This window comes from Saimiri boliviensis, chromosome 14, assembly GCF_048565385.1.
Source record: "Saimiri boliviensis isolate mSaiBol1 chromosome 14, mSaiBol1.pri, whole genome shotgun sequence".
NCBI classification, from domain to species: domain Eukaryota; kingdom Metazoa; phylum Chordata; class Mammalia; order Primates; family Cebidae; genus Saimiri; species Saimiri boliviensis.
This window is the reverse complement of record NC_133462.1, coordinates 26,006,083-26,020,386: the sequence shown is the minus strand read 5'-3', so window position 1 is coordinate 26,020,386 and position 14,304 is coordinate 26,006,083. Positions and strand designations below refer to the sequence as shown.

The window sequence follows — 14,304 nt, the reverse complement described above, 5'->3', positions numbered from 1 at the left end:
GGAAAGGACCGCTTCCCCAGGGTCCCCCTTTGGGGCACATGGCTTCCTTTGCTCCCCATCCTTTCCCTCTAGGGTTTCATGGAGCCCCAACTGTGTGCCAGGCCCTGCAGCAGCTAAGAACACCAGGCTTCAGGCCCCGCTCTTTCAAGAGAACCAGACAAGCTACCTGGGCAGTGGACAGTGTGAGGCGACACACCAGGAGAGTTGGATCAGGTAGGTGCCTCGGTGCGGTGTCGGGAGGGGCGGACATCTGTGTGACAACCGAATTCTCCCTCTGTTTGGAACCTCCCTGTATTTAACTCTGCAGTCTTTAAAACAATATAATCTCTAGGACGCCACAGCTTCCCAAATCCCATTGACCTGTGATTCGGATAAGAACTGATCTCATTTGTGTCTGAATGAATGAATGAATGTTGTCTGTGCAAGCAGCTGACTTCAGGGCTAGGCTGGTATCCAGCATCAGAAGAGCAAAGGCATGCTTTGGGGTTGCAGATCGGACCGGAGCAGCCCTCCCTCCCTCTCCCGTGGGGCCCGAGAGCGTCGCGGGTGAGGGGAGCCAGTGGCGGCAGCCTGCCTCCGTGCGTGTTCTCTGAGCTCCTCCTGACCTTGCTGGGAGTGTGTCTGATCAGACGTTTCCCCTGTGACTAAATATTTGGTCACGGCAGCAGGAGAGAATTCCATCAGCGGACAGCTCTATTTTTAAGGCTCTGGCTTTGTTTTCTGTTTCCCGAGAGGCAGCCCCTGCAGCAGGCTGGAGCCTCTCACACTGACAGCCCGCCTCGCATAATGTTAAGCAGGCGTCGGACACTTGCTGGAAGGCAGAGAATTGCCATGGAAAAGGGCGAAGGTGAGAAGCTGTGCTCCTCGCGGTGAAGGCAGCTTCTGCGCTCCTGAGATCTGCTGTCAAGCCAAGGTGACGCCTGCTTGCATGCTACCTGAGACGTGTGTGTGTGTGTGTGTGTGTGTGTATATGTGCACGCATTTTTTATAATGATAGCATCCTATTTGCCAATCACTGCCTGAAGCACCCCTTTCTCCAACCCCACTAATCAACTCATTCATTCACCCTCCCCTGTGAATATATGTCTTTGCCTGTCCCTTCCCCTGGGACAATCTGCCCATTTCCAGGCCTCCTCGCTTTCCTTCTCTTTTCTGCAAAACCTCCTGGGAGGCTGCATGAGTCTGTTTTGTCTTGCCATAAAGAAATATCTGAGACTTGGCAATTTATATATATATATATATAAATGTGTCTTTGGTTTACGGTTCTGCAGGCTGTACAGGAAGCGTGGTGCCCTCATCTGCTTCTGGGGAGTCCTCAGGAAGCTTTGACTCATGGCAGAAGGGAAGGGAAGCTGGCATCGCACATGGCGAGACAGGGAGCAGGAGAGGTGGCAGGCTCTCTGATTTTATGATTTATTTTCTTTTTCACATGATTATTTTTGACTTTTAGGATCGCGAGCACATGCAAGTTACTTGTATAGGTAAACTGTGTGTCATAGGGGTTTGCTGTGCAGACAATTTCATCACTCCAATAATGAGCACAGGACCCTATAGAGATCTTTCCTGATCCTCTCCCTCCTCCCACCCTCCACCCTCAAGTAGGCCCCAGTGTCTGTTGTTCCCCTCTTTGTGGTCATTGGTTCTCATCTATTAGCTCCCATTTATAAAGAAGAACTTGTGGAATTTGGTTTTCTGTTTCTGCATTAATTCACATCGGATAATGGCCTCCAGCTCCATCCAGGTTTCTGCAAATACATGATCTCATTTTTCATGGCTGCATAATATTCCATGGTGCATCTGCACCACATTTTCTTTATTCGGTTTACCGTTGATGGGCACCTGGCTTGATTCTGTGTCTTTGCCATTGTGAACAGTGCTGCAGTGAACATATGTGTGCGTGTGTCTTTATGGCAGAATGATTTATTTTCCTTTGGGATTATGCTCAGTAATGGGATTTCTGGGTCAAACAGTAATTCCGTTTAAGCTCTTTGAGGAATTGCCACACTGCTTTCCACCATGGCTGAGTTGGTTTACCCTCCCACCGACAGTGTGCAGGGATTCCCTTTCCCACACAACCTTGTGCCAGGCTCTTTTGCACAACCAGCTCTTACATGAACTCATTGCTGCAGGGAGGGCACAAGCCATTCGTGAGGGATTCGCCCCCATGACCCAAGCCCCTCCCACCAGGCTCCACCTCCAACACTGGGATCGAATTTCCATATGAGATTTGGAAAGGACAGTTATCCAAACCATATCAAGCGCCCTCTAACCTAGTAGCTCAATCTCAGCTCTCCTGTGAGCTGGCCCTGTGGTTTTTGCACATGCGCTCCATCGGTCCAGGGCTCCTTTCCCCTATGTGACAATGTGACCTCTCATAGGGGACATGTCACCTGCCCGGAACCCCATCAGAGATTAAGCTGCTTTTGCTATCCAGTCTCATTGCAACCCACCTCTTACACATTCGCCGCTGATGCCCTGATAGGTAAGTGTCGTGTGGGCAGTGCTCTTGTTACACACCTGCCATTTGTGCCCTGAGTAATAGATGGCATTGTGTAGGCAGTGCTCCTAGTTTCTGCTGGAGAAAAACTGGTCCATTTTGACCTTCCCCAGCCCCACAGATTTGACCTCTCTAGGTCTGGTGCAGGGGAGCATGGCTGGAGGCCAGCCAAGTAGACATTAATTCTTTGTCCACTCCTTGGGAAACGCTTGTTCCAACAGCATCTCTAGGAGACCTTCCCATTATGCATAGGACCCTGCCTTTTAGACTTTCTTTCCACCTACTCCTGGACACAGTGGTTGATGCACAGCGAGCACTTGAGCCATTTAGGACAATCATGTTTTGAATGGAGTTGATGGCAAAGAACACAGTCTCTGTGCTGTCAGTACATAGCCTCCTGTTCTGGCCGGAGCCATCCTGGGAGAATGCGGCCGTCACGTGGGGAGGCCGATAGCGGGCTCCTGGTGATGACGCCTGAACCTTGGGCCCCTCTCCACTGCCATTTGCTTCTGGGGGACATCCACATCCCTCTTGAACCACAGCAACCAGGAGGAGGCCGGGCAAAGGCCCGGAGGGGGACGTGGAGCGGGACATTGTTGAAAAAGCAACACGATTTGGTAACACACTTCAGCATTAATCCCAAGGGAAGGTGGATTTTTAAAAACCATGTAAGAACATGACCTTTGCCACTGCTCTTGTAGAAACGGAAGAAGAGGGGAGCGGGCCGAGGGAGAGGCCACCTTATCCATGGGTAGTGCCTGCCCGCGAGGCGTCTGCAACATTGACCCGGGGCTCTCCCCGCTGTGGGTGTGTTTCCTGTGAGTTCCACGGTTAGTGAGAAAGAAAACAGCAAAGCAAGGTCACATTAATTGGAAAATGTGATTATCTTCAAAAAGACAAGACACCATGTGGGCTTCTCCAGCTCGCCTCCAAAGATTTGCCTGCATCCCAAAAAGGCTTTTTTTTTTTTTTTTTTTTTTTTGTAAAGGTCAATAGGAAGAAAGTCTTTGATGCACTTTAGTTCTGGATTCAAGAGTATTTCTGACTTCTGGGCTACATGGCATGTCTGGATGTTTTTCTACTTCCTCAGACTTCCTGGATCGAAATTAAGCTTCTCACCTTTAAAGATCCCAGATATCTAACTTCCACCTGCCAATGGTAATAGGGCATTTTCAGGGTTTAAGACAAAAATAAACTAACCCTAAAAGTAAGCAAGATTTAGGCAGTAGCGGGGACACCCTACAATCATTGTGCAGGCACAGTCACAAAGCAGAGGCCCCTTTGGAATCCAGTCCCACGGCATCTCAAGCCCAAAGCGGCCCCAGAGTAGCGTGTCTCAGTGGATGGAGGTTTGTCTGGCCAGACTAAGGGTGCACACAGGAAGGAGAAACACAAGTCCCAGTAGAATCTGTGGTCTGTGTTTTTTTCAAAGAGGGTTCCAGAAGCTTCGATATTTAAAAGGGAGAGATCAAGTGGGAGGGGAAGAAAAAAATGAAAAAAAGGAGGGAGGGTAGGTAATGAGCCCAGCATTATCTTCATAAAAAGCGCTGATCCCTGCCCAGTGAACGTACATTTCACATGTGAAAAGGAAGGCGGTGGGGGTGGGGAGGGGGTGGTCAATGATACATTTGTCTAATGCCTAGTAAATCTACATTTTACATAAGCAAGCATGTGAAGTAAGCTATCTGGGAACAAAAGGAAGGCAGCTTTTGCATGACTGGGTTCCAAGCTTAACCTTCCCTTTGGCAGAGTGAGTTTCAGGTCCTGAGATTCAATTTTTCCTTCACAGCATCAGAAAAGGAAGATGGATTTCAGTGTATTTAGACTGGGCGAGCTGGTCTAATTCTACCTATGCCACACCTCTCTCTGTGGCCTTGGTCGAGTAGCTACGCTCATCAACATTTCTTTTGGCTCGTGCGAATATTTGAATATTAAAATATCAAAAATTTAAATACAAGTGTCAGGTATTCACTTGAACATGAGTTAATATGTGAATATCTAGAGGTGGACGTAGGGTGTAGGGTTAAGGGGAATTCTGCTGTAACTGGTCACCGTCAAAGTTCACTCTATATAATTTACTTATTTATTTATTTTTGAGACAGAGTCCCACTCTGTCACCCAGGCTGGAGTGCAATGGCACGTTCTCGGCTCACTGCAACCTCTGCTTCCCAGGTTCAAGTGATTATTGTGCCCAGCCTCTCAAGTAGCTGGGATTATAGTTGCTCACCACCATGCCCAGCTAATTTTTTGTTTTTGAGATGGAGTCTCACTCTGTCATACAGGCTGGAGTGCAATGTGTGATCTCGGCTCACTGCAGCCTCCGCCTCCAAGGTTCAAGCAATTCTCTGCCTCAGCTTCTTGAGTAGCTGGGATTACAGGTGCCCACCACCATGCCCAGCTAATTTTTGTATTTTTAGTAGAGATGGGGTTTCACCCTCTTGCCCAGGCTGGTCTTGAACTCCTGACCTCGTGGTCTACCCACCTCGGCCTCCCAAACTGCTGGGATTACAAGTGTGAGCCACTGCTCCCGGCCCCAGCAAATTTTTTTTTGTATTTTAATAGAGACGAGGTTTTGCCATGTAGGCCAGACTGTTCTCCAACTCCTGGCCTCAAGTGATCCACCCGCCTTGGCCTCCGAAATTGCTGGGATTACAGATGTGAGCTACTCAAGGTAATGTAAATAGTAGTTTCTATAATACTAATTCCTGGGAACAACACCATTTTACTGATGGGAAAACTGACGCTCTGAGATGCTGAAGCTCTCAGGCTACAAGTGGTGATCTGACTTCTATGACAGTGCTCCCTGCTCATTTAAAAAAAATAATAGACACATTTTTGTGAAGAGGGTGGAAAATGGCTTCAGAAGGGCTTTGAGATCTACTACTTAACGTGCCTGGGAGGAAAGGCCACTAGAATACAATGTTAAATGCAGCGAATTTTTTCAGTTTTGTGTTTAAAACTGTCTCAAAGGCTTCACACCTGTCAGGCGGGGAGACAGCAAGTAAATGACTACATTGCACACAGAAATTATACACTTTTGGAAAATAACTTTTGTCATGCTAGTGGATTTTACCTATGAATTAAAAATTGAAACTCAGTTTTCTCTTTGGCCAGCTGTGAGATTTTGCCTGTTAGGAACAGAGTCCCAGTTCACACAGGACCCCTGGCTACCTCAGGACCCTGGACAGAGTCCCGGCTGACACAGGACCCCCGGCTCCCTCACACCTGCTGACTGATGAACGCCTGTGTGTTTTGTATCTGTGACCTGAATCAGGTAAAAGCTGCATGGAGGAATGGGAGGGAGGTGGGCACAAGGATTGTGGTGACATCCCCCTGTGGGTGCGGGACCTGCAGCCTTAGGGGCATGTGGCCTGGTGTCCCCTGTCTCCATGCCAGGTGTGCAGGCACTGCCATCGTCTTGGGGGTCAGCATCTAGGGCCCTGCGGGAGTTCACACTCAGCCCTATTGGGCATCAGATTAGGTCTGGGACATACCACAGGAGTTAGAGACGTGGGTCGGAAGTGGGGCTCAGAGATCAGAAACAAATATGGCCCACTGAGGATTAGGCTGGGCTCCAGCTCTGAGTGCAGATGGGTGGAAAAGTCAGAGGTGCAGCAGCTGCTTGGGAATCTGGTGGGAAGAGGCTCAGCTCACCTGAGTGGCCAGGCCTCTAGGCGATGAGGACTCCAAGGCGAGCAGCCTGGAGGTGCTCCTGGTTTTCCCATCAGCCCCGGTCAGTGTCTAGGGAATGCCCAGGAGAAGCAACAGAAGCCTGGGTTCCTGCTACCCACAGAGTCTACAGGGCCACACCTCTGCCCTGGGGTCAGGGAGCTGGGGCATCGTAGACACCTCCTGCCTCATGCTGTCTGTGCCCTGGGGCATTACTCAGACTCCTCCATTGCAAGGACACTCTGCCCGGTGCTAGCTGGGAGCCAAGGGAAGATTCGATCAGGACCCTGTGGGTGCCTTCACAGGCTTTCAGGAAACTCTGATGGACTCATAAGGGCTCTCTTTCCTGGTGCTGGCTAAGGGGCACTGACGTGTGTGGCTGGTGTGTGCCACGTCTTGTCTTCCAAAGGGACTTCCTGGATAAGAGTTAGGCAGGGGCAGGCCACCTGTTTCTGGCATCTCCAATCACTGCCACTGAAATCTCAGGGGACTCACCCAAACCCACCCACATGGCAAGCAGAAAGCCTCACAAATCACTGGTATTCCACAGGAGTTTTTCCAGCAGAGCACACAGAAGCCCCTCTTCAATAACTGCTTAATATCTGTAATAGGTCTTAGTGTTTTCTAAGATAAAGTCCTGTTGACAAGGCCTGAGCTCCCACGTGCCTGGTGTCTGGCTCCGCAGGAGGGATTTCCATGTCTGCTTGCAGGCTGGGGTCCAGTCTGGCTCTGGATGGAATGCTGGCCTTACACAAAGGAAGGGAGCCACAAAAGGCAGCATTCAGAGCCTGAGTCCCTGGAGGATGGAGGACACAGGACATGGAATGCAGATGTCCTGTGAGCAGGGGCAGGGAGCACGGAAGGGGTCGGTCTCGGGCTGTGCAGAAGAAAAGGCAGCAGCAGCCGCCCTGACCCTCTAAGCTTTCTGTGAAACCCTTGGCTTTTGAAAGACCCATCTCTTGAGGGGCATTTGGGGTGAGGCAGGGTGGAGAGGATATGAGGTAATGATGGCAGGGCACGTGAAGGAAGAGAAGAAGTGGCCCTCTGTCCTGGGTGTTGGCAGAGAAGACTTGGAAAGGATTTGAGTTAATACATTTTCAACAATGAGTTTTCAAAGGTTGTTCCAGGCGGCCTCTGTCAATGCTTCTCATGGGAGGAAGACATCTCCAACCACATTTCAGGAGCCAGCCGGGCAGCTGTATCCATGTCAACAGCTGAGAACAGCGCCAGGCAGCAAGTGGGCAAAGAAGCGTGGCCAGCACAGTGGCTCAAGCCTGTAATCCCAGCACTTTGGGAGGTCGAGGCGGGTGGATCACAAGGTCAAGAGATCGAGACCATCCTGGTCAACATGGTGAAACCCTGTCTCTACTAAAAATACAAAAAATTAGCTGGGCATGGTGGTGCGTGCCTGTAGTCCCAGCTGCTCAGGAGGCTGAGGCAGGAGAATTGCCTGAACCCAGGAGATGGAGGTTGCGGTGAGCCGAGATCGCGCCATCGCACTCCAGCCTGGGTAACAAGATTGAAACTCCGTCTTAAAAAAAAAAAAAAAAAAAAAAAAAAAGAAAAAAAAGAAGTGCGTGGAGATGTCATGGGGATTTTGGCTTTCAGCCTTGCCCTCCAGGAGATGACCACACTGGGAAATTCTGCTCCACGGAGCATTCGTGGGCATTGTCAGAGAGCAGAGGGCATGTGAGTGGCCAGGCTTCCAGGCCTGGGGATGGAGACTCTGAAGCAAGCAGCCCGGAGGTGCTCCTGGTTTTCCCACCAGCCTGGGCGTGTCTGGGGATGCCCAAAAGGAGCAGCAGAAGCGCTGGGTTCCCACTCCCCATGTCCAGAGTGCACAGTTCCACAGCCTGCATTGCAATGGGGGCTTAAAGCAGCAGCCATGTCTGTTTCCCTCCACCGGGGAGCTCAGCGTGGAATCCCGGTTGCGAGGCTCTGTCTCCAAGCACTCGTCTTGCTGGAACAAGTCATCGCAACAACCAAGACAGCTTGCAGTCAAGACGACACAGCCCTCATCCTTGTAAGGAAACAACATGACAGGTATTAAAGCGTGGCTATTTGAGGAAATCATAATAAATATCTTTGGCAGAGGAAGGCTGGTGAAGGCTTGAGTCTCAATGGCTGAGACTCTGTCAGCCTTCCCATTATGAAACCCATTTTTCAGGGTTTTTAACTTGAAAGTAAAAATGTGCTCCTGGCAGAAGAAGCCTAGTACACGAAGTCTCTATCCAGAAAGAAGGATCTGAACAGATACGTTCAGATCAGCTTGAGATTGTAAAGAAAGACTGTCCTGATAGGTCGGGCCCTGGAACAAATCACCCAATTTCTGTTGCAAGCAAGTTAACAGCAGGGAAATGTTTGTGGAAATCTTGCCCAGAAAGCACCTACCTGATGTTTACCTGGAAGTGCATCTAAGTGGTCAAATTCTGGGGGCTGAAAACATTGCCCACGTGGCTACTGGAGAGCAGACGAGGGGCACCTTTCCCCCTAGAAAGAGTTCAGATAGGATCTGAGGTTCTAGGAACTGTGCCCGGCTTCCTGACCTTTCTGAGGGAATTCATTGAACCTGGCATCTAGCGGCCGTTGAGTGCTGACTGTCCTTTTGATGTCATAAGTCAAACGCCTGCTTCTAAGTCATGCAGGCCCCCAAAGCATCACTTTGCCTAATTAATGAGCACTCAGATGGGAACCCTACTTCTCCATCATAAGATGCCTCCACTCCGTTTCCCAAAGCCCTTCACAAACCAGATAAGTAGATTCCTGCCCACACACAATGTTCACGGTCTAGAAAATAATCGAATGAAATGAAATCTCATCCTGTTTGATCAGCACTGAACAGCCTTTAGGCCATCAGTATTGCTAACAGGCCATGGTGTCTTCCTGATAGAACTGTGGATTCAGTGGTGGGCACGCATGCCGTTTGCATCAACTGTTTATCGTAAGCGGAGGTTTAGACGGCGGTGAGCTGTAGCAGCGTTCATGTTTCCTGGGAATTCTCAGTTCTAGGGCGTGTGGTCCAAACTCTTAGCTGGATTTGGTTGGGAACCTCCACAGTTGAAACATCCCATGGACCAGCGTAGCAGTTTAAAAACAGTCTTCCATTTTATTTTATTATTATTATTATTATTATTATTTTTATTTTTATTTTTTTGAGACGGAGTTTCGCTCTTGTTACCCAGGCTGGAGTGCAATGGCGCGATCTCGGCTCACCGCAACCTCCGCCTCCTGGGTTCAGGCAATTCTCCTGCCTCAGCCTCCTGAGTAGCTGGGATTACAGGCACGCGCCACCATGCCCAGCTAATTTTTTGTATTTTTAGTAGAGACGGGGTTTCACCATGTTGACCAGGATGGTCTCGATCTTTTGACCTCGTGATCCACCCGCCTCGGCCTCCCAAAGTGCTGGGATTACAGGCTTGAGCCACCGCGCCCGGCCTCCTATTTTGTTTTTGTATTTTTAGTAGAGACGGGGGTTCACCGCGTTGGCCCGGCTTGTCTCGCACTACTGACTTCAGGTGATCCGCCCGCCTTGGCCTCCCAAATGCTAGGATTACCGGCATGAGCCACCGCGCCCGGCCTAAAAGCATTCTTTCTACTTTTCTTTTTCTGTGAAAAATTTGGGAAGTAGAAAAAAATTGGAAAAATTAAATAGTCAGTCTGCGTTATCTGTCCATAATCTCCAGCTAGCCAGTTTCAGCATTTTTAAACCTTCATCCAATCATTTCTCAGTGATACAGAGGCATATGCTTTACAAAAGTGAGATTCTATTTTCTAATTCTCCGTTCTGATTTACGTATTTAGCATCGTATTAGGCGCATTTTTCTGTCTCCATAGATATTCTTAGAAAAATAGCATTTAAAAATTAACTCCATAATCATACCTTGTATGGATTTTAAACATTCTCTTTATGGATATAGTGTTCTTATTTTTTGCTATTATACAAAATTGCCTTGATGGGCATCTGTACACATGAATACTTTTATGCTTCTGACTATTTCTTTAAAATATGCTCCTGGAAGCTCCTAAAAATGACTGCATCAAAGAATGACCTATTGCAAATTGTTCTGATACAAAGCAAGACACTGTCCCCACCACATACAGCATAAAATACTTCTGCACTCAGGAGAATTGCCTGAATCCAGAAGGCGGAGGTTGCGGTGAGCCGAGATCGTGCCATTGTACTCCAGCCTGGGTAACAAGAGCAAAACTCCATCTCAAAACAAAACAAAACAAAACAAAACAAACAAACAAACAAAAAAAACAACTTCTGCACTCTACTGCAGGCAGAGGGTTTCCAAAACAAAGCTGAAATTTTTGGATAGGTTAATATGGCCATGGCTCTTTTTGCTTTTTTTTTTTTTTCTGTTGTGTAGGTAAAACTACTAAAACAATATGAGTCCACTTTTCTGTGTTGGTTGGTCATATTTCTTCATAATTCCTCATTCCCTCCCTTTCCCAGTTTTGGTTCACGGCGAGCAGTTCACAGTCTTACCCTCCTGCCATGGACGCTGATCATATGACTTGCTTAGCCACTGTGAAATGAACAAGTACATGCCAGAGGCTTTAAATGTGTGTGTGGAGTTTCCACCCGCCCTGTTTCCCTTCTGCCCTTAGCCATGAAATGAGCATGCCCAGCTTGTCACTGGGCTCAGAGTGAAGAGATGTGTGAGACACCCCTAAGCCCAAGTGTCACTCTGGAGCCCAGCCGGCCAAGCTGGGGCTGATGAGCAGTAGCCCATCCAGGAATAAGATTTAAATGAATGTGATTTTAGCCACAGAAATTTAAGAGATGTTTGTTACCCGGTATCATCACAACAAAAGCTGATTTGAAGAGCTTTCTTTGTCAGATGAAGAATATGAAGCTTAGAAAGATGAAGCCATTTGGTCAAAGTTACCCAGGAATCAACGGAAGAGTGCAGATGAAACCCAAGTCTGCGCTAGTTTTCAAGGTAGTATTGCTACGTGGTTGGTGCACAGAAGTACTGCCTTATGATTTCCTGTATTCTGGCTGGAGTTCTAGGGTATTCCACTGATGCCTACCACAGCTGTAGGCCTGAGATTCTGCCCCACTTAGGAAGATAGCAGCTATCACAGACGAGGTGACGGACAGGGCGAGAGCAGGGCCTGGGGAAGGCGGCAGCAATATAGCCGGTGTGAAATGACTGGCCACTTTAAGTCACTTATTACAACAGGTAATTCATTTAGAATTTGAGAAAATGAATGTCAAAATGTGATGCTACACACACACACAGAGATTCATATTTATGAACGTGAGCTAGGGAGTCACACTGCTCAGTGTTAAATTCCAGCTGCCTGACTCCCTACCTTTCTGATTTATAAGTTATTAGAGCATCTGTGTATTTCAGCTTCTTCCTCCATAACATGAGATGACAGGAATGCTTTCCTCATACAAATGATGTGATGATTAAATAAAGTAACACTTATTAATACATGGACGAGTGCCTGGCAGGTAGTAGGCGCTCAATAAATCTTAACTAATTACTAGTTTTAGTATCTGCCCTTCAGAGCCCACTGGACTTGATCTAAAGCACTGGCCACCTTAGCTTACCTTTTCTGTTACTTGAACTGATTAACAGTCCCATGGTTAAGGTATGAGGATTTCTGGACGTCAGCCCTGATTATTTGGACTTCAATTCCTTTCATCCTTAGTAAGGTTGGATGTGCATATTGGCAAGTGACGCAGTTGGGGACTTTGTCAATAAGCAAAATGTTTAAAATTATATCTCAATCTCATCTCTAGTTCTGTCTTTATCAAAATTCTCTGATTATAATCCAGTTGCATAGAGTGTGAGACTGATGCGCGTTAGGAATCCCATCGCTCCTGACATCTCTAACGTCTCTTTCTGTTTGGACTCCACACATGAATGCCTGCCATTTGCATGGTTCTAATATTGAGTGTCAGCTCCTTAATAACCAGTAGGCAAAGAAATGAACAGGAAAGAAAGATAGAGATCTGGGTCTGGAGATTACAGGTGATATGAATTTATGGCTGTGACCAGATTGTCAGAGTCATCTAGGATTTACACAATTGTCAGCAGAAGGTGAGCTCATAAGCAGTCTTCTGGAGTCTGGGATCCAGCCCAAGGCCAGCAAGCCCAACTGAGGAACAGAGGTGGGAAAATTGGCTAGTGTATTTCCAGATGTGGATTATTAGAACAGAGACGGTATAGCATCGTGGTTCAGTCTGGTGCCGTATGTTCCGGATTTAAATTCTCACTTCTTTATTTACTTGATATGTGACTTAGGCAAGTTACTGCATCTCTCTGAGCCTGCGTTTCTCCCTCACTAACATGGGGACGGTCATAGGCCCTATCTTGTGGAATTGCAGCGTGGACCACATGAGGCAATCTGTGAAGTGCTGAGAGGGAGCTGTGCCTGGCCCATGGTGACCATCAGGCATGCGTCAGTTGTCCCTGTCCTTATTATTGTTGAAAGAGAGTGGGAGAGTGTTATTAAAGATGGAACCCAGAAGCACCAAGATTTCGTGTTTTAAATAACAGCTCTCATTGACCTAGGGACGTTAATTCATAGAGTGAAACTAGGAAGTCTCTCTGATTAACCTTTTACAGTGAGAAAACTGAGGTGCAGAGAGGAAACGTGTCTTACCCAAAGTTATACAGCAAAATATCTGCTGACCTGTGACCCTAAGAAAATGCCAGAGCTCCTGATTTTCAATCTAGAATTCTTCCTGCTTCTATTTTTTTTTTTCTGAGATGGAGTCTTGTTCTGTCACCCAGGCTGGAGTACAGTGGTGTGATCTTGGCTCACTGCAACCTCTGCCTTCTGGGTTCAGGAGATTCTCCTGCCTCAGCCTCCCAAGTAGTTAGGATTCTAGGTGTGTGCCATCCCACCAAACTAATTTTTTAAAATATATATATTTTTAGCAAAGACGGGGTTTCACCATGTGGGCCAGGCTGGTCTCGAACTCCTGACCTCAGGTGATACGCCTGCTGAGGCCACCCACAGTGCTGGAATTACAGGCCTGAGCCACCGCACCCGGCCGCTGCTTCTCTTCTTAGCTCTTGTGTCTGACTGTTGACCAAACGTGTCGATGCAAAAGCCACAGCTCCCAACAGAAATCTGGATCTAAATCCCATAGCGAGCTCTTTTCCTAAGAGGGCAACAGGCACAAGAGACAGATCAAGAGGAGCACCAGGGCTGCAGCAGGGGAGGGAGTAATTTCCAGCAGCAAATAAATCTGCCTGTTGCCAAGGTTCATTCCTGTGTTCCCTTGGAAAATGTGCACTTTATGTTTATGCAGCTTTGAGGCAACTATTTCACAAGAAAGGAAATCTCTTGATCACATAATGTTTTCTAAGTGAACATTTGGTATTTAGCGGCTAAGCAAATTTACTTTTCTATAATGGACAGAGTGGATGATTGAAAAACATTTAATATACTGAGGTGTGGGTACCGCTGTCCAAAGGATTACTTAACTCACAATTTAAACTCTCATTTTTTTTTTTTAAAAGGCAAACAGATTTCTTTTATAGTGGGGAGTTTGGGATTAACCGTTTTGTTCCCATTAAAATCTAACTAAATATGTGAATTGTGTGTTTTTACCTATGGGCTCTAGGGGGATATATGGATACACTGTTGTCAATATTGAACAGCCTTACCATTTTGCCAGGATTTCCCATTGGTACCTGCCTGCTGGTTGGAGAGTCAGTTGGTAAGTGTTATTGATTTAGACAAAAACCTGGACTGCTATAATTGCATTCAGGTTATAAGAGCTTTTATGTAATCCCAGCACTTTGAGAGGCTGAAGCGGGCAGATCATGAGGTCATGAGTTTGAGACCAGCCTGACCAATGTGGTGAAACCCCGTCTCTACTAAAGATACAAAAAATTATCCCGGCGTGGTGGCAGGCACCTGTGATCCCAGCTACTCGGGAGACTGAGGCAGGAGGATCGCTTGAAACTGGGAGGCGGAGGCTGCAGTGAGCCGAGATTGTGCCACTGCACTCTAGCCTGGACAACATGGTGAGACTCCATCTCAAAAAACAAGTTTTTAACATTGAGCCCACATAAATGCATATTACATTGTACTCATGCAAAGCCACAGAAGCACATCAGGTTTCTCTTCACAACTAACAAATAAAGAATTTATTCAAAGAG

General features: G+C 47.5%; 1 long non-coding RNA gene across 1 annotated transcript; it reads left to right on the top strand.

The window, feature by feature from the left end:
* The first annotated feature begins 569 nt into the window (after positions 1–569).
* On the top strand, positions 570–7,420 carry LOC141581178 (uncharacterized). The gene is made up of 3 exons (XR_012513708.1): positions 570–913; positions 5,060–5,168; positions 5,612–7,420. It is a non-coding gene; the product is annotated as an uncharacterized LOC141581178 (long non-coding RNA).
* Positions 7,421–14,304: the final 6,884 nt, after the last annotated feature.